The sequence below is a fragment of the Pelophylax lessonae genome (assembly GCF_965119305.1).
Source record: "Pelophylax lessonae genome assembly, chromosome: 10".
Lineage (NCBI taxonomy): Eukaryota > Metazoa > Chordata > Amphibia > Anura > Ranidae > Pelophylax > Pelophylax lessonae.
The window spans coordinates 43,782,722-43,803,006 of record NC_138777.1 but is presented as its reverse complement, the minus strand read 5'-3'; the positions used below and the strand labels follow the sequence as shown (position 1 = coordinate 43,803,006).

Sequence of the window (20,285 nt, the reverse complement as noted above, 5' to 3'; positions counted from 1 at the left end):
GGTCACTCGCGATCGTCCGTTACAGAGGGAGAAAGGTAGGCGGCTAATGTAAACAAAGCCGCCTGTCATTCTTCCTTGTGTAAGTGCAGAGATCATACGGTCCTGCTATGTAGGATCGTATATCTCTGTAGTTACACAACAAGCCACACCCCTTCACAGTTAGAAGCACGCCCCTAGGGACACACTTAACCCCTCCTTCTCCAATAAAGTTAACCCCTTCCCTGCCAGTGTCATTTTTACAGTAACAGTGTATATTTTTTTTAGAACTGATTACTGTAGTAATGTCACTGGTACCCCCAAAAGTGTCAAAAATGTCAGTCAAGGGTCCGATCTGTCCGCCGTAATGTCGCAGTCCCGCAAAAAAAAAAAAAAATAATCGCAGATCGCCGCCAATAAAAATCACAAAAATCTTTCCCTTAGTTAGTAAACGCAATAACTTGTGCGCAAACCAATCAAAATACGCTTATTGCGATTTTTTTACCAAACATATGTAGCAGAAAACAAATTGGCCTAAAATGTTAAAACATTTTGAGTTTTACATTTTTTGGGGGGGGAATTTCATATAAAAAAATGTGAAAAATTTTTGCAAAATTTTTTTGTTTATAGCGCATGATCAAAAAATCGCACAGGTGATCAAATACCACCAAAAGAAAGCTCTGTTTGTGGGAAAAAAAAGAACGTCAAATTAGTTTGGGTACAGCGTCGCACGACCGTGCAATTGTCCGTTAAAGTCACGCAGTGCCGAATCGCAAAATAGGGCCTGGTCAGGAAGGGGGGTAAAATCTTCTGGGGCTTAAGTGGTTAAAGTTGCTGCGAAACTTGAAGTCGCACAGATATGAATGGAACTCATTGGAAATCATTGGATACTACTTGTCATGTGACTTTGCATTCCCAAGTTGCACAATTGTGAAAGGGGCCTAACGTGTGTCAGGCTCGATCCACATCTACATCCACATCCACATTGCTTTTGAGCATTTCTACAGTGCTTTTTGCTGTGCTTTCTGCCTTTTTTTTTTTCTACTGTGATTAGCGTTTTGCATTTTTCATCCTTTTTTTGGGAAAATTCCCACAATAATAATAACAGTAAAAAAACGCAGAAAGCACCGCAAAAAGAACTGTACTAATGACACTGGCAGGGATGGGGGTTAACATTAGGGGCGATCAAAGGGTTAAATGTCTGCCTAAGGTCCCTTTTCACACTTGTGCGACCTGAAAGTCGTGCAACTGACACGATTTCGACGTAACTTGAAGCAATGCCTGTGTAATCTTGTAAAATTTGTTTTTGGGGCAGATTTAAAAATGCAAATTGTGGTAAAAAAAAAACGCACTAAATGCTTTTCTGCAGCTTCTCCATTGAAGTCTATTGAACCAAAAATCTATTTTGAAAAAAAAAAAAAAAACAGCCTCTTCAATGAAGTCCATTGAATCAAAAAAGTACCTTTTTGTGTTTAAAAAAAGTCCCTGACCCTTTCCTAAAATGCAGAGACACAAACATGCACTGATGTGAACGTGTTCCATAGGAACCCATGTTAAAAAACATGTCCTGCGTTTCTTCAAAAAGCATGAAAAAAACGCATTGATGTGAATGGAGCCTTTTACCGAGCAATGTGCTTCACAGGAAGAAAACAAAGTCAGAAGAGAGCCCTGTGCTTGTTTACCTACACAGGGCTCTCCTCAGTAATCTCCAGGGCCGATCGGCGGGATAAATAAATGTTACTCTTATTAGATGGCAATGATGAATATTAGGTATATAATTCTCTATGGCAACTTTGCTGGTTCTTTCTGTTTTGTGTTTCAGGTGACAAGCTGCCTGCTGTTGCTAGGGAGATTTACCTCAGCTGCTGAGCACTGGATTGGTGACAAAGCTTTTGGAGGGAAACATCTAGCCAATGAGTGTAACCTTCCACTTCCTTGTCACTGGGCGGAGTCAGCATTTACCTCAGGTCTGTCAGCTGGACTCCCCTCTGGATTATGTTCTGGGAGGAGTCAGCATTTACCTCAGGTCTGTCAGCTGGACTCCCCTCTGGATTATGTTCTGGGCGGAGTCAGCATTTACCTCAGGTCTGTCAGCTGGACTCCCCTCTGGATTATGTTCAGCCTTCTTTATGGATCTTTTGACCCATGAGGGTCCTTATGAGGGACCTTTTGATGCCAAGAATGGATATTTTATTCCATGAACTCCTTCCAATGGCTGACTTCCCTGGAGGAAGGACTGGCTCAGTCATTTTAGTCCTTTATTTTTTATCCCCCCCCCCCCTCAGTTTTCACAGGTGATGGCTTCCTCATCATTTCCATCTGTGGGCTCTGTGCCTGTATCTTGCCTCTTATTCCTGAAGTGTCAGGGCTACCCTGTATACTGGGTGGTAACCTACCTTGAGGTCAGTCAGGGGACTTTTTATCTACCTGTAGGCAGACCAGGACCTGCGGCAGGAGCAGCATCAGGACCGTCACCTGTACCCTGGGAGGACTGAAGCACTGCGGTGCAGCATGGTCAACATGTCTACCATGCAACGGTACCTCATTCTACAAGGGACCACCATGAAGGTTAGCAGAATGGACCAGAATTACCTGAGTATCACCACTGGGACCGGGTGGCCATTAGGACTTGTGGGGGACCAGCAGAGAAGGACAGAAGTGTCAGTGTGCAGCCTGCGGTGCAGCATGGTCAAAATTTCTACCATACAACGGTACCTCATTCTCCAAGGACCACCAGGCAGATGAAGGTTAGCAGAATGGACCAGAATTACCTGAGCATCACCGCCGGGACCAGGTGGCCATTAGGACTTGTTGGGGACCAGCAGAGGAGGACGGAAGTGTCAGTGTGCAGGCTGTGGTACAGCATGGTCAAGATTTCTACAATGCAACCGTACCGTATTCTCCAAGGGACCACCAGGCAGATGAAGAAGGTCAGGAGAATGGACCAGAAGTCCATGAGCATCACCGCTGGGACCGGGTGGCCATTAGGACTTGTAGGGGACCAGCAGAGGAGGACAGAAGTGTCAGTGCGCTGGCTGTGGTACAGCATGGTCAAGATTTCTACCATGCAACCGTACCGTATTCTCCAAGGGACCACCAGGCAGATGAAGGTTAGCAGAATGGACCAGAATTACCTGAGCATCACCACTGGGACCGGGTGGCTATTAGGACTTGTTGGGGACCAGCAGAGGAGGACAAAAGTGTCGTTCTGCAGGCTGAAAGGGGATGCAGGATGCAGGACAAGTAGGGCCTAGTCCTCTTCAGAAGCCCACAGCCCCAGTGTTCCTTCCACTGGGAGTCAGGTAGGCGGTGGGTCTGAAGCTGCTACCATGGTTTCTTCAACCTCTCTAATAGGACCACCATCATCATCATCATCACAGGCTGGGGGTGAGTACAGGCTCTGAGGGCCGGGAATCTACACAGACTGCACTCTATCCTGACTGTACTGTCTGCTTCTGTCCACCTTTGTGTCAGTGTGCTCCCTGCTAAGTGTGCGCTATCTGTCAGACTTTAGCCTTCGTTCACATTGAATGCGGCTTTGAAATTGTAAGACTTCATCTGAAATTGCACGATTTCAAAGCCGCATATCAGTGCGACTTGGAAGATATTTGTGCGGCTTCATGCACAGATGTCTATGCAAGTTGCACCTGAAATCTCCAAAAGTAGAGCAGGAACTACTTTTTCAAATTGATGCAGCACCGCAAAGTCGGCGCTGCACCGATTTGGACAGTGCCATTGTTGACAATGGGGTGGGACTTGTTAGGCCATTTGACCTGTACAAATATCCTTCAAATTACCCATTTTTGGAAAGTAGACAGTCCAAGGTATTTAGTAATAGCAGGACTTTTTTTTTTCTCAGGAAATAGGTAAATGAACTCAATTCTGAAAAAAAAAAAAAAGCCAATATTTTCCACTTTCTGCTCTATAACATTCCCAGAAAACAATTTTTTAAATCAAATTTTTTCATTCTTTTTAGGCCAATTTGTATTATGTTACATATTTTTGGTAATAAGCATATTTTGATTGGTTTGAGCAAAAGTTATCGCGTCTACAATGTAGGGGAAAGATTTGTCATTCTTATTTTTTTTTTTTTTTTTACTAGTAATGGCGACCATCTGCGGTTTTTAGCAGGACTGCGACATTGCGGCGGACAGATCGGACCCCTAACTGAGTTTTTTTACACTTTTGGGGGGACCAGTGACATTACTACAGTAATCAGTGCTAAAAATATGCACTGTTACTGTAATAATGACATTGGCAGGGAAGAAGTTAACCTAGGGGTGATCAAGGGGTTAAATGTAAGCCTAGGGGAGTGTTTACTAACTGTGGGGGGTTGGGCTTTTGAAATGACCATAGAGACCTGTGATCCTATATAGAAGGATCACAGGCGCTCTGTGATCATTCCAGAGAGAAGAACAGTTGGCTGTGCTTACAGCTGCCCATCCTTCTCTCTCAGCAGGGAGCGAACTGTGCCCCTGGCTAGTGGGGGTGGGAGGGCCATGTCAGCGGCGCACGCTCGCCAGCTGGCACCAGGTGCCCGACCGACGTAGTACTACGTCGGTTCGCGCAGGAGGGGCTGCCTGCTGCAGTGAAACTGCGCGGGCGGTCCGGAAGTGGTTAAGTAGTGTGAAGATTCAGTGGTGACGCATTGGAAGGTTTTTGCTGTCGCTACATGATTCCCTTCTGTGGCTCAGCCACAGGGACCTGCATCCTCCAGTGCTCCTCCGCCTAACTCAGTTCAGGGATCTGCTTTTCCTTTAGTAAATCGCAGTGCATTTCTTTTACATTGCTGCAGAAATCTTCTCTGAAAAACGCTGTTGTCTGGCTCATTTGTTAGTTAACCTCCTTAGCGGTAATCCCGAGCGTGACTCGGGGTTGGTTTTTCATATCAGGAGCGGTAACCCCGAGTCACGCTCGGGGTGGATTGCAGAGAGCGCAGCGGTGTTCTCTTACCTTATCCTGGCGATCCAGCGATGATCTCTCATTGCTGTGACCGCCAGCCGAGAGTCCCGCCGCTCCTCCGTCGGTCTCCGTCGCACTGATCACTTCCTAGTTCCGTTCCCTGCAGCAGCAATGCTGCATGGGAGCGGAACTAGGGAGGGAAATTCAAAAAAAAAAAAAAAACAAAAAAAAACGTTACACAAAACACATTTTACATTATATATATATATATATATATATATATACACATGCATATATATATATATATATATATATATGCATATATATATATATATATATATATATATATATATATATATATATATATACACACCGGTATATGTATATATATATATATATATATATATATATATATATATATATATATGCACACACACATATATCTATATATAATATATAATGCATGAATTATAATCTAATCAATAATATAATTTTATTATATATATTATATATTAAATAATAAAATAATATTATTGATTCGATTATAATTCACGTGTTTGTGTTTCAAATTTATCACATCTGGGATGTCTACTAGACTCTTGTTTTGGTCAGGTTTAAGTCAGTAATTACTAAGAATTGTAGGCCTATAATACATAACGCCAAATTTCCATGAAAAGAATTGTACCACTTTTGGTATGTAATTCCTGACATAATCATACCACCAGGGAGGTTAAGGCACTGATGTTGGAGAGAAGGCCTGGCTTGCAGTCTCTGCTCCTAATTCATCCCAAAGGTGTTCTATCAAGTTGAGGTCAGGAAAACAGTCAAGTTCCCTCCACTCCAAACTCGCTCATCCACGTCTTTATGGACCTTGCTCTGTGCATTGGTCCAAATCATTTGGTTGAAGGGGGATTATGGTGCGGGCTTGTTTTTCAGGGGTTGGGCTTTGCCCCTTAGTTCCAGTAAGGAAAACTCTTAAGGCGTCAGCATTACAAGACATATGTATAGAACACCTTTGGGATGAATTAGAGCGGAGACTGCGAGCCAGACCTTCTCTTCCACATCAGTGCCTGACCTCACAAATTAACTTCTGGAAGAATGGTCAAACATTCCCATAGACACACTCCTAAACCTTGTGGACAGCATTCCTAGAAGAGTAAAAGCTGCAAAGGGTGGGCCAACTCAATATTGAACCCTACGGACTAAGACTGGGATGCCATCAAGGTTAATGTGCGTGTAAAGGCAGGTGTCCCAATACTTTTGACAACATACTGTAAGTCCAGGAGATGTCATGCAGCTCCTTGGACTTAAAGCGGAGTTCCACCCTAAGTTTACACTTCACATCATTCTTACCTATATCCCTTTCTAAAATCGAATTGGCTATTTTTTTTTTTTTTTTTTATGTTCACTTACCTTACTTTTAAATGAAAAATATCTTCCCTTCCTCCCACTTCCTCCTTATGCGGTCGCGGCCGCCCACGTCATTTCCTGCTTTACATTGACTCCTGGGAGATGAGCGTCATCAATCCCAGGAGTCAATGCGCGTCATTCTCTTCATATGGATGAGAACAGCGATATAGGCATGCGCAATGACGCGGAACCTGCTGTGGGATGACGTGCCTGCCCTGGAGGTGACGAGGGTATAGCATTCTGGGACTTGCCAAATCCAGGTAGAGGGACACTGCGGCTTCAGCTGCCCACACCGCAGATGGCAGCGCTGGACAAGAACTTCACAAGGTAAGTAATTCATGCTGCAGGTACACTAAACAGGGGACAGTTTAGAGGATATCATTGTTTAAACGCACAAACAATGACTATTCTAGGGGTATTTTTATGTTAAAAAATAATAATTTGTCCGGAACTCCGCTTTAACTCATAGTGTGCTCTCACTTATTACAAAGTGGTGGAATTTCTGGAATTCAGCTTTAGGATAAGATCTGTCATGACAAGACAGCACTCTATGACAGCCTGATAAGTGCACTGTCCAGCCGCAGCAGCTAGCTGTAGAAAGGTTTAGGGCAGTATGTGCCCAGAGATGAATGCCTGGAATGCAAACTTCTTGAGTTCATTCAGGCATTTATCCCCGGGCATATACTGCCCTAAACGTTTGTAAAGCTAGGTTTTGTAAAGATAGGTTTCATAAAGTTTTGCAGGATGCTGGCAGTGCCGGGAGCCCCATGTACGAGAGCTAAACACCTAGTGTGCATGGGCTCAAAGAATGTGCTCCCAACACTGGCTAACAGCGGGCCAATCCCATATCAAATGTAAAAAATAATCCTGTAAAGTTGAGTGTTAGGACAGGTAATGGTGGGATGTGGAGGAAAATTCCACACTTCTATTTGGGCATAGGAGGCCTGTTCTTTGCAATCAGCAGTTTTACCCATTTGATGATATTTCACCTTCAACATTTTATGTCACATAAACTTTTCAAGTCTCTTTCCCAGTTATTTATAAAGAGATGATATGATACTATGTGGGTGTAATAAAACAGAGCTATCACTAAAATTCACACTTCACATAAATCATCAGCATTTACTAAATTAAAAATTGGGGGCTGATATAAAAAAAAAGTGTTGCAACAGGAAAATGTATTTCTGCTTTTAGCAACCAGTGAGAATCTAGCCTTGTTGTATTTTCTACCCTGGGCTGTGAGAAAAAAAAAAAACATAAAAAGTTGGTTGCTTTGGGGAACGAGAAATGTATCCTAACCACCTGACCTCCGGAAGATTTACCCACCTTCATGAACAGGCTATTTTTTTAAATACTTTGACAATTGCGGGGTCATGCAACACTGTACCCAAACAAAATATAATAATAATAATAATAATAATACAAAATAAAAATAATATAATAATAATATATAATATAATAAAAATAAATATAATAATGATAATAATAAAATAATAATAATAAATATATCCTAATATAAAATACTAATAATAAATATGCCTTTTTTTTCCCCCCAAAAATAGAGCTTTCTTTTGGTTGTATTTGATCACCACTGCTTTTTTTTCTTTTTTGCGCTATAAACAAACAAAAAAAAACATACATTTTGAGAAAAAAAAAACAATATTTTTTACTTTCCTATAAAACATATCCATTAAAAAATTCTTCATAAATTTAGGCAAATATATTCTACTACATATTTTTGATTAAAAAAAATCATATTAGGCACATATTAAATGATTTTTGCAAATGTTATAGCGTCTACAAACTATGGTATATATACTGGAATTTTTATTTATTTTACTAGTAATGGCGGTGATCTTATAGGACTGCGAAATTGCGGCGGACATTTGGACACTAACTGACACTTTTTTGGGAACCAGTGACACTAATAAAAGCGATCAGTGCTAAAAATATGCACTGTCACTGTATTAATTAAACTGGTTGGGAAGGGGTTAAACATCTAGGGCGATCAAAGGGTTAAATGTGTGCCTAGCTAGTGTTTTGGTGTGCTATGTGAGGTGTTTTTACTAAGGAAAGTGATGATTTTATTCTCTGCTTTGCGGGGAAAGAAAATCCATTACTTTCCCACTGACAGGACAGGATTCTACCTGTTTACATAGGCAGGGTTCTGTCCTGAGTAAATTCATGATGATTGGAGGGTTCCGGCGGTAATGCTTTGGCCGAAACCCGCTGATTGACATCTGCTGTGTTTAATCACAGCACAGCCGGGTCGCCGGCGACGTCCCCCCTACCCAGGAATGCCAGGTCATGTACCTAGAATGTGATCTGGCACAGCAGAGCCGCCTTGCCCCCATATATCTGTTATACAGTCAGCAAGCGGTTAAAGATCGTTTTTCAGGCATTGGCTTTAAGGGGACCCTTTATAAAAAATACAAAGTACTACTAATAAAAAGTCTAACCGTCCAAAAACACTAAGAGCCTGTGCCGACGGGCTTTTTCTTGCATCAAACAGGTTTTGCATTCCTATACAAGTCTATGGTAATGCAAAACCCACTTGAACCTGGTCAACTGCAAGTCAGAGGTAGGTCAACTTAAATGCAGGTCAGAGGAAGATAAACCGTAGATCAGACAGGATTTGCATTCCTATTTAAGTCTATTTCACAAAGAGTCAGCACAAAAATGGCCCTTAAGTAGTTTAAATGGCAGAGACGCCCGATGTGGTTGTTTAAAGGATAGGCATAGGTCGTTTGCTTTGGTAAAACATCCAAATACTTTATTTCATTAAATAAAACTTGTTTCGTGGCTCTAAATTGCCACTTCCTCAGTTCAAAGTGATGAGATTTGTGTCTAGTATCAGCTGGTAGTGAAATCCACTTGGGAAATATTCTTTATTGGCCACTAGGTGGAATGAGGAGTTTGTGGCAATGATGTCATCTAGGTGGATCACACACAGCTGGCTTGCTTTTAAAAAGTCTATGGTAATGCAAAACGTGCTTGATGAAGGTCACTTACTCATATCTCCCAACCATCCCTGATTCGCCGGGACCGTCCCGGAAAATGGTCCGTGTCCCAGAGTCCTGGTCCGAGCTGAGTCCCAAAATGCCCACAGCGGTGCGGGCAGCTTGGTTCCCACATGCAGCGGGCAAAACATGCCAGCCGGTATCTCTCCCGGCTGCCTCTGACAAGTCACACTCAGACCAGTGCAAAGCTGAGTGCACTAAACCCACCCCTCCTCCTTCCTGTGTTTTCCTTTACACAAAGGAGGGGGCAGGGAGCAGCACACCACGAGCACAGCTGATCTGAGGTCTGTGATTATTTCTATATATACACAGAGGAGGGAGGCATGGGGAAGAGGAGGGGGGTGGATGGATGGATATAGCTGGGATGGGTGAGAGGGGGGATGGATGGAGCTGGGATGGATGGAGCTGGGATGGGTGAAGGGGGGGAATAGAGCTGGAATGGGTGAGGGGGATGGGGGAGGATAGAGCTGGGATGGGTTAGGAGGGGATGGGTGGAGCTGGGATAAGTGAGGGGGATGGATGGAGCTGGGATGGGTGAGGGGGATGGATGGAGCTAGTATATGTGAAGGGGGATGGATGGAGCTGGGATAGGTGAGGGGGACATGGATGGAGCTGGGATAGGTGAGGGGGACATGGATGGAGCTGGGATGGGTGAAGGGGGGGAAGGATGGAGCTGGGATGGGTGAAGGGGGGAAGGATGGAGCTGGGATGGGTGAAGGGGGAAGGATGGAGCTGGGATGGGTGAAGGGGAAAGGATGGAGCTGGGATAGGTGTGGGGGGATAGATCGAGCCGAGATGAGATCAGGGAACGGATAAAGCCGAGATAAGATCGGGGGAATGGATGAAGCCGGGATGGGATTGGGGGGGGGGATGGGGCCGAGATGAGATCAGGGAACGGATGGAGCCAGGATGAGATCGGGAATGAAGAGAGTTGGGATGGGATTAGGGGATGGAGCCGGGATTGGATTGAGGTGGTGGATGGAGCCGGAATGGAATTGGGGTGGTGGATGGAGCCTGGATGGGATCGGGGGGAATAGATGGAGCTGCCTCTTGCATTCTGTACATTACACACTCCTGTCCCCTGTATTCTGTACATTACATACTCCTGTCCCTGCATTCTGTACATAACATACTCCAGTCCCTTGCATTCTGTACATTACATACTCCAGTCCCTTGCATTCTGTACATTACATACTCCTGTACCCTGCATTCTGTATATTACATACTTCTGCACTATATACACAATGCTGTACATTATATACTACTCACCAAAGTCTTCATTGTCTCAACAGTTGCTGGTTGCTTTGCAGTCCCTGACTATTTTAATGAAGTTCTTCTTTAAGGTAGACTCAGACAAAGCAATCCAAGCATATTTTATAGGTTCAAGGAAGCCTGGGTTTTGTTTAACCACATCCTTTAAGCCCCTCCTACTGCTAAGCAATTGATCACGCCCACATTTTACCACGCTGCGCTACGCACATCGCAGGTCTTATCCATTCTCCAGTGTCCCTCATTTTGAAATTCAAATGTTGGGAGGTATGCTTACTGTTTAGAAGAATGTCAAGTGCAGGTTTAATGCACTGGTCAATGGGTCCTGAATGATTTCAGGAGTATCTTACACTGATGTCAAACTGATGCCACACAAGCCCAAAGCCTGTCAACACAGGCCCCAAAATGGCTGTTAAAATGGATATATCCACTGTATACCGAAAAGGTACTCCATGCTGTTTCCTGCATTTTATGTCCCATTCATGATGCATGCCATAATGTAGAGCCTGATATATTAAGGTTCTGACTGCTTAATGTTGCAAAGAGGTTTGTGATTGGAGGAAAAGCAGGTCACATAACTTTGAAAGGTCTTGATATTCTACATTTTTTCCGTTCCATTTATTTAATAGCATCTTGCTTGCTTCGAAAAACATTTGTAAAGCTCACTTCTGTACTTTATTAGGGCTCTTTCACACGGGCGATCCGATCAGATCCGCCTGTCAGTTTTTTAGGCGGATCTGATCGGATCCTCCATGCAGCTCTATGGGGCAGCAGATGTCAGCGGAGACACCTCCGCTGACACCCGCTGCCATCCGTATCCGATCCTGTCCGTGAAATCTGGACGGATGGAAACCCTATTTTTCCATCCGTTCAGGGATCGGATCGGATGAGAGCGGACAGGAGGTCCGCTCTCATCCGATCCCCCATAGAGAGCAGCGGGAGCTGTACACCTCCCTCTCCGCTCTGCAAGCGGAGACGGAGCTGTCATCTGCCGGCTCAGCGGGGATCAGCGGATCGATCCCCGCTGAGCAGCATGGATCCGCCTACGGAGGCGGACCGTGTGAAAGAGCCCTTAATGTTCACTGCTTTAAACATTGGGCCCAAAGTTACACTTAAAAGGTACTCGCTTTCAGACACATTACATAGGTGCAAGTTACCTCACTGCGGGATCCTAGAAAAGCTAATACAGAGCAGAGAAAACTTGTATAGAAGTAATTTAACAACAGTTCACAACAACCCTGTGGGATGCCTGCCCAGCCGGGCACACTCACGATTTCCAACGAGGTGAAGGTGACAGGCTGGGTTGAGAGAATCTATTACGAAAGTAAAATGCGGCCTGGCCATCCGGTGCCCAAGCAAAAATATGTCCATGGAATTGCGACCCTACTCTTCAAGAACCTTTCCCTTACTATTATTACTGTTCCTAGCAGGCAGGTTACCTGTCCATACTCTACCAACTTACATAAAACATGAGAGGCAGGGTCTTAAAAAGGGTCTGCCTGGCCCAAGATAGCTGCTGGAGTCACATAGGGCAGCAGCAATGACCCAAGAAACCATAGAGGAACTGTGTTCCTCTTGACTTCCTCTCCAGCTGCGGTGAGTAGGTGTGAGGAGCACCACCTGCAGTGGAGAAAGTAGACTGCACCTGCCGACAAGCTCTTCACAGACAAAGTTTTGTACGCCCGTGTGAATGAGGCATTAGATGTAAAATATTTTTTTTTATCTGTCAGATAACATCATCTATTTCATATTACAGTTTAATTTTAAATGATGAAGTGGATATTTAAACCTTATGTTAATTTTTTGTCTGTAAAAGATGGAATTTTATTCAAACCTGTATAATGCCATACGCATGAAACACCAGTCCAAAAAAAAAAAGAAAGAAAATGTAAATGCTTTCATTCTACCAATTCAGAGCTTTTCAGAACAAAGGCAAGAAACTGACATTTCATTATAATGGCACAGGCAGACTAAAATGCTGTATTGTGAAACGCGATGTGTCTACTACAGACTCTTATCGGAGGAGAAAGAATGTCTTTTTCCAACTGGGTACTAACATTAATGCAGAATTCTGTTAAAGTAGAACAATAGACAAACTTCTCATTTTGGATAGAGCAAGAGAGGGTCTCAACCCATGCCAGATTTTTTTTTTCCTCCCATCTGTGTCCTGAGATTTCCCTTCACTTCCTGTCCCATAACCAAACAGGAAGTAGGAGGAAATCCCTGAAAATTAAGGGAATCCATTGGGGCTCCCCAGGTCACCAGCACTAATGTCTCCATTGGAAGATTTCCCTCTCTATTACTTTTCTGGGGACAACCCAAAATTTGGGATTTTCTTTTACTTTCACTTTCAATGATAATGGTAATTAGGACAAATGGAGAGGATGAGTCTCTGAAAACTGACAGTTCTGACCTCTCTGCACTCTATCCAAAACGAAAAAAAAAAAGTCTTGCCTTTAGTTATACTTTAAGCATTATGTTCATTTACAGTATACTACACATACCATAATCACAGCCAACTGGTTGAAAAACATGTGAAAAACCAGACTGTTTATGAAATCCCCATTCCTCTAACCTACCTGTCCCCATACAGGTCCATGTTCCACCTATGTCTTCTATGCTGTGTAACTTCTTTACCTTGAAATCTCTAAGGCCCCTTTCACACATACGGTCCGTTTGTCCCTTTTTCATGCATCCATTGACGGATGAAAAACGGACATCAATGCATCTCTATGTAAAAACGGATGACAACAGATGATCATCCGTTAATATCTGTTTTCATCCGCTTACGTCAATGTCCATTTTTTGGACGGATGAGTGCCCTATTTTCATCCGTCAAAAAAACGGATCGGCCAAAAAAGGGATGTAAACGGACAAACGGTCCGTTTTTCATCCGTTTTTGCATTGGTAGTGGATGTAAAATAAATGGATGAAAAATGGATGAAGAGCATATGAAAAACTGATACATTTTGATGTGACTGAACTGATGAACTGAAAGGGGCCTTAGGCTTCATTCACATAATGGCGAATTGCAGCCAAATATATGCCCATATTTAACTCAATGCCTCAAAACCTAAATACCTAAAACCTCAATGCTGTGTGGCTTGTATGCCTAAGGCTCCATGTACACGGGACGTTGTTAAAAGTCCCTTTGAATGCTGGAACTTTTAGGACGTTTGAAACGTCCGTTCGGTCGCGTTTGTACCCACGTTTAGCGGGCGTTTAGTGGCGTTTGCGGGCGTTTGCGTTTAGAAGCGTTCCTAGAGGTCAAAAAAATTATTCCCCTTTAAAATGGAAAAACGCGAACGCTAAACGCGGGTCATCGCGTTCAGACGTGTTCAGACGCGTTCGGACGCGTTTGTGCGTTTGAAACGCCGGGAAACACACGTTCGAACGCAAATAATTGCGTTCTAAAAAAAGTCCCTGACCGCAACTGCCTGCAAATGACTGTAAACGACCTGGTGTACATGGACAGATAAGATAAAATGTAGATGGGTTCAGGGGCTTCTGAAAAAAACACCCAACTGCTCCTAAATGGCCATTTCCAGCGTCCCGTGTACATGGAGCCTAAGGGTCCTTTCACACAGGCGATCAGATCAGATCCGCCTGTCAGTTTTTCAGGTCGGACCTGATCGGATGCTCCATGCATCCCTATGGGGCAGCGAGTGTAAGCAGAGACATCTCCGCTGCTATCTGTTTCAGATCCTATTCATGAAATCTGGACGGATGGAAACCCTATTTTCCATCCATCCAGCGGAACGGATCGGATGAGAAAGGACAAGCGGTCCATTCTCATCCGATTCCCCCATAGAGGACAGCGGGGAACTGACAGCTCCGTCTCTGCACACAGAGCGGAGACGGAGCTGTCATCCGCCTGCTCAGCAGGGATTGGCAGATCGATCCCCCGCTGAGCAGAGAACGGACCTCTTTGGACGCTGACCGTGTGAAAGGGCCCTAAAGCCTAGTACACACGCAACGGATTTCCGCCGACCGGTCGTCCATCTTTTGTCCAGAGTGGTGTTTTGTTGGTTGGAATGTGCCTAGACTGCACACGAATTTTCCCGCACGACAGACTTCTACTTCAGAAGTGATGTCATGTGTTGGGTTGCTTTCTTTGTGTTCTTTCTTCTCTGAGCATGCCCAGTCTTGCTCATAAGATTTTTCCCTGTCGAAATCTGTACTGACTGCACGAAAATCGGACGTGTTTTGACGGCAGACAAAAATTTTATAGCCTGCACACCAGATTTTTTTCGGCCGAAAAGTCGGAAGTCGGTTGTCAGAAGCATTATACTAACAAGCCGAAAATCGGCAGATCGGTTGTCGGACGAAAATTCCCGGCCGAATTTCGACTTGTGTGTACGGGCCTTAAGGCTCCATTCACACCTGAGCGATTTTCTACTTGAAGCTTGCAGCTCTAAAACGCTCAACAAGCCATATCCCGTTCATTTCAATGGCCCCTGTTCACACCTGAGCATTCTGTTGCCTGAAGCAAAATGCCTGTCGCTCAACAAAGTACATGTGCTTTTTTTTTGGCAGATTACAAGTATTTTTGGCCCCATAGACTTTAATAGAAACACCTGATTTGAGAGTTTTATGAGTGTTTCCTGCTCAAATAGCAACTCCCCGCCCCTAATTTCTACTCCCTCTCCTTCCCCTAGAGCACAGGTGTCAAACACAAGGCCCGCGGCCCGAATGCGGCCCCCCAGGCCATTTCATGTGGCCCTCGCACCTCTCCTGCAGCTGCAGCACCCCCCTTGTCTCTGCCCCCACCTCGTCTTAGTAGTCTGCAGCAGAGAGGAGAGCAGAACTCCTCCTACAGATCCTGCACCTCTCTGTGCAGCCACAACACCACCTTGTCTCTGCCTTCCCTGGTCTCAGCATTCAGCAGACTCTGTTTACTGACTCCAGCCCTCCTCTTGACCTCCTCCAGACCTTGCACTTTATTCTTCCCAGATCCACCCGAATCTTCTTCCTGGCAGTAGCACAAGGTAAGGGGGTGCATTGTGATGTAAGGAAGGGTGGGTGACTCTTGACTTATGATGGTGGGGGGCTCTTGACATCTCATGTAAGGGTGTGTGGGGTGCTCTGGACATCTAATCCTACAGATATAACCGGCCCTTTGAGGGCAACCATAATGCTGATGCGGCCCACGACGAAACTGAGTTTGACACCGCTGCCTTAGAGCTTTCTTTTGGCTAAACAAAAGTGTCTAAGAGCCGGTTCACACTGAGACGATCCAACTTTGGGGGGCGACCTGTGAAGTTGCGTGCACCGCGACTTACAGAGACTTCACATAATGGAAGTCTATGCAAGTCGCTACCAGGTCGCCCCAAAGTAGTACAGGACCCTTTTCTAAGTCGGAGCGACTTGTGTCGCTCCTATTAGAACGGGTCCTGTACTACTCAATGGACCGCGACCTACCGCGACTTGTCAGGCTGATAAGTCGCTTGACAAGTCGCGCTAGTCTGAATGGGCTCTTAAGCTGTAAAACACTTGTAATACACTATAAAAAAACACTTTAAAAATGCTTGTAAAAGCTGCAAAAATGCTTTAAAAAAACATGCCTGAAAAACGCCAGTAAATCGCTACACTCAGGTGTGAATGGAGCCTTTAAACTTTCAGATTCTCTAAAGCTACAATAATCCATCTTGAAGAGTTTCAACTCTGCCTACTGAAACATGTTGACCTGTGTCTGAACCCTGAGGTGACCTTAATACTGCTATACATTGCATGAAATATGTTATTGTTTTAGCTGCAGGTAAAATAAGTTCTAAGGCCCCTTTCACACTTGTATGACCTGAAAGTCACGCGACAGACCTTTGATAGATCTGCATAACCCTGAGGTCTATGGACCTCAAGTCGCACCACAGTCAGACCAAAGTAGTGCAGGGACTACTTTGAAGTCGCACAGATATAAACAGTTCTCATTGGAAATCATAGGGTAGGACTTGTAATGCAACTTTGCAATCCCAAGTCGCAAGACAGGTCAAACAAGTGTGAAAGGGGCCTAAACTGAAATCTGCATCGGTCCATGCTGAGATGGCCTGATAAGTTTCTCTCAACTCCATGAATACAAATGGGAGAATAGGAATACCAGAAATGTTGCCCATTGCAGGCAGTTGGCTTTTTAATTAAGGATTCTGAAGGAGCAGCAACTTCACTTATTTCAAGTGTTTATAGAGAAGGCACAGGGATGAACGGTGGTCAGCTTTATATATTTTGGTTTTTCATGTGTGTCATATGACCTTTATCTCCTCAAAAAAAAAAACATATATAAATAAATAAAGCATGAGACGTACTTAGTTTGGCAGTTTAGTTATGTCTATTAAGCTTGACCCAACTTGGCCTAAAATATTGAAGGCAACAACAGTGCTGAGATTCGAGCAGTAATCTGTGTTGGGCTTCAAAGTGATCCCTATGCCTCGTACAGTTCATTACATCCTAGGGCCACCCTTTGTTCCTGGAGTCTCTACCTAGATAGCAAACAAATGAGTTGCAAATTTGAAAATGACCTTCTAAGCTATTGCTAGACTTGCCAGGTTTCACAAGTTTGTTGCACAATTGCACCAAGTCCGCATTGCATGACTCCAGATCAACTTCTGTACAAACATTTCGTGAGTCTGCTGCAAGTTCTGGTTTAATTATCTTGTGCAATAGTCATCCCACCACAGTGACTTGCAGAGCTCTTGCTGTAGACCAGCCATGTCCAACCTGCGGCCCAGAACCGCAGGCAATGCGGCCCACTGCCCCCTGACAATTTTTAAATTTTTTTTGCTGGGGACGAAGGAAGGCAAGTCGGGGCATGGCCACAGCGGCTTCCAACTAACTGTAGGCAGCGGCTACAGTTAGCCGGAAGGGATCATCCTCTAGTTGTGTTAAATTAGTGCTGGGGGGGGAGCGCGGCAGTGCGGGAAGGGCGCGGAGGTGTTTTATCACTTATATACCTTAACTAGAGTATATATTTTATATGCGGCCCGAGAAAGTTTCTCTACACTCAATGTGGCCCAGAGAAGCCAAAAGGTTGGACACCCATGCTGTAGAGCAGGGGTGGGGAACCTCCGGCCCGCGGGCCGCATGCGGCCCGCACGATCGTTCTGTCCGGCCCCCCGTGCCGCTGTGTCAGAAGGAGCCGATGGCTCCATTCTGACACTGTGAATCTCCGAAAAGGCTGGACCCGAGACACAGAGCAGTGCGCCTCGAGCCCGCCCATTTGTGTGACAATAGCTAATGAAAATTCACTACTGTCTCACAGATCCTCCTCCTCCTCGGCCAATGCCATTGGCCGAGGAGGAGGCGGGACACGGGAGGACTCGAAGAGACGCGGGGACTGAAGAGGAAGCCGCCGCTAAAACAGGTAAGTGAAGTGCACTGGGGCTTGGTACGCTGTTCAGGCTGTGGGCACTCCGCACTGAAAGGGGGCAGGCTGTGGGCACTCCGCACTAAAAGGGGGCAGGCTGTGGGCACTCCGCACTAAAAGGGGGCAGGCTGTGGGCACTCCGCACTAAAAGGGGGCAGGCTGTGGGCACTCCGCACTAAAAGGGGGCAGGCTGTGGGCACTCCGCACTAAAAGGGGGCAGGCTGTGGGCACTCCGTGCTAAAAGGGGGCAGGCTGTGGGCACTCCGCGCTAAAAGGGGGCAGGCTGTGGGCACTCCACGCTGAAAGGGGGCACGCTGTGGGCACTCCCCAATGAAAGGGGGCACGCTGTGGGCACTCCCCAATGAAAGGGGGCACGCTGTGGGCACTCCACAATGAAAGGGGGCACGCTGTGGGCACTCCGCAATGAAAGGGGGCACGCTTTGGGCACTCCGCAATGAAAGGGGGCACGCTGTGGGCACTCCGCAATGAAAGGGGGCACGCTGTGGGCACTCCGCAATGAAAGGGGGCACGCTGTGGGCACTCCGCAATGAAAGGGGGCACGCTGTGGGCACTCTGCAATGAAAGGGGGCACGCTGTGGGCACTCTGCAATGAAAGGGGGCACGCTGTGGGCACTCCGCAATGAAAGGGGGCACGCTGTGGGCACTCCGCAATGAAAGGGGGCACGCTGTGGGCACTCTGCATTGAAAGGGGGCATGCTGTGGTCAGTCTGCATTGAAAGGGGGGCACGCTGTGGTCAGTCTGCATTGAAAGGGGGGCACGCTGTGGTCAGTCTGCATTGAAAGGGGGCACACTATACCTTGATTACTGAAGGCCCCTTTCACGCTTTTGTGACCTCAAAGTCACGCAATTTTTTACAGCGTTTTTTGGCCATTACAGGAATGTGGCCAGACCACCCAAATAGCCCCAGCGTGGGGGGGGGGGGGATGAGGGACTTGATATGGGGAGGTGCCTGCTGGAAGTAGGGGAACCCGGGGGTCCAACCGTCCCAAGGAGGGGCCCACGTCCACCCCAAAACCGTCCAGGGGACAGCTACTCACAATACCAGCAACCAGGTGGTCACCGCTCCAGACAGAACCCCTCTCCATCAAAATGGGGGGCTGTCGGCCAGGAGGAACGCTGTGACTGAGGCCGAGACCCGGTTGTATGCGCTCTCGCAAGGTATTTAACTCGAAGGCAAGCCCCCGTCCAGTTGGCTATGTAGCCGCTGACCTAGCGCGGAGCTGAGGTCTGCGCACGCTCGCTGGCCAGACTAGGGTGACCGCTGGATCTAGATTATCCAGCCCATCGCCGAGTCCAGCAGTTGATTGTAGATCTCACAGGAAAAAAATCCAGGAGAAAACATTTTCTATCTATTTACCAGGACCAGAGATCCCAGCAAGGAAATAGGTCCTTACTCCTGACTAGGCAGAAAAAAACTGAGTGGCTATAGCAGGGAGAAGGAGTATAACACCTGGGACTGCACATGAGTGTAGCCAGAATTCTTTTCTGCCTAGTGTCCTACTCCTGTAGGGAGTATAACCCAATGGATATGAAGATCAGGAGCTCTGTCCGTCAATGAACGAAAGAGATATTATTTTACTTCATTTTGGCAATTAGTGACCCTTCTTAAAACACTTTTCAGATTTAATGAACAAAAAATTACTCCTGAAAACAAAATTCGGCCCAAATTCTGATGCAGCGTTGCATAGAAACCAGGTTTAAGCCTAGGTTCACACCGAGCTCGGGTTTGAAATCGTACGAGTTCAGCTGAACGGCATTTCAGTCCAACTTCAGGGGCGATTTGACAGACATCTGTGCGGGTTCCTGCACAGATGTCTATTGAAATCGCCCCCCGATGTCGCAAAAAATAGTGCAGGAACTACTTTTGGGAATCAGTGCGGCGCCGCAAAGTCAGCTTCGCACCGATTCAGATGGTGCCCTTGCCGGCAATAGGCTCCAATTTGACATGTTAAGTTGCATGTTAAATTGGCCCAATGTGAATGCGGGCTTATTATCAAAGCCTAAGGCCCCTTTCGCACAGGCGCACCGTCCGACGGAGTCCGTTCTGCTCAGCAGGGGATCGATCAGCCGATCCCTGCTGAGCAGGCACAGCTCCGTCTCCGCGCTATGTGCAGAGACGGCTGTCAGATCCCCGCTGTCCTCTATGGGGAGATCGGATGAGAATGGACCGCCTGTCTGTTCTCATCTGAGCCTCCAGATGGATGGAAAATAGGGTTTCCATCCGTCCAGATTTCATGGACAGGATCGGAGCGGGTGTCAGCGGAGATGTCTCCGCTGACACCCGCTGCCCCATAGGGATGCATGGAGCATCCGATCAGGTCCCCTTGAA

At 46.0% G+C, this 20,285-nt stretch overlaps 1 protein-coding gene across 2 annotated transcripts in view; it reads right to left on the bottom strand.

Moving 5' to 3' along the window:
* Positions 1-20,285, bottom strand: part of DGKZ (diacylglycerol kinase zeta) — a 382,126-nt gene that overhangs the window by 295,464 nt on the left and 66,377 nt on the right. The gene's annotated exons all lie outside the window — the stretch shown is intronic.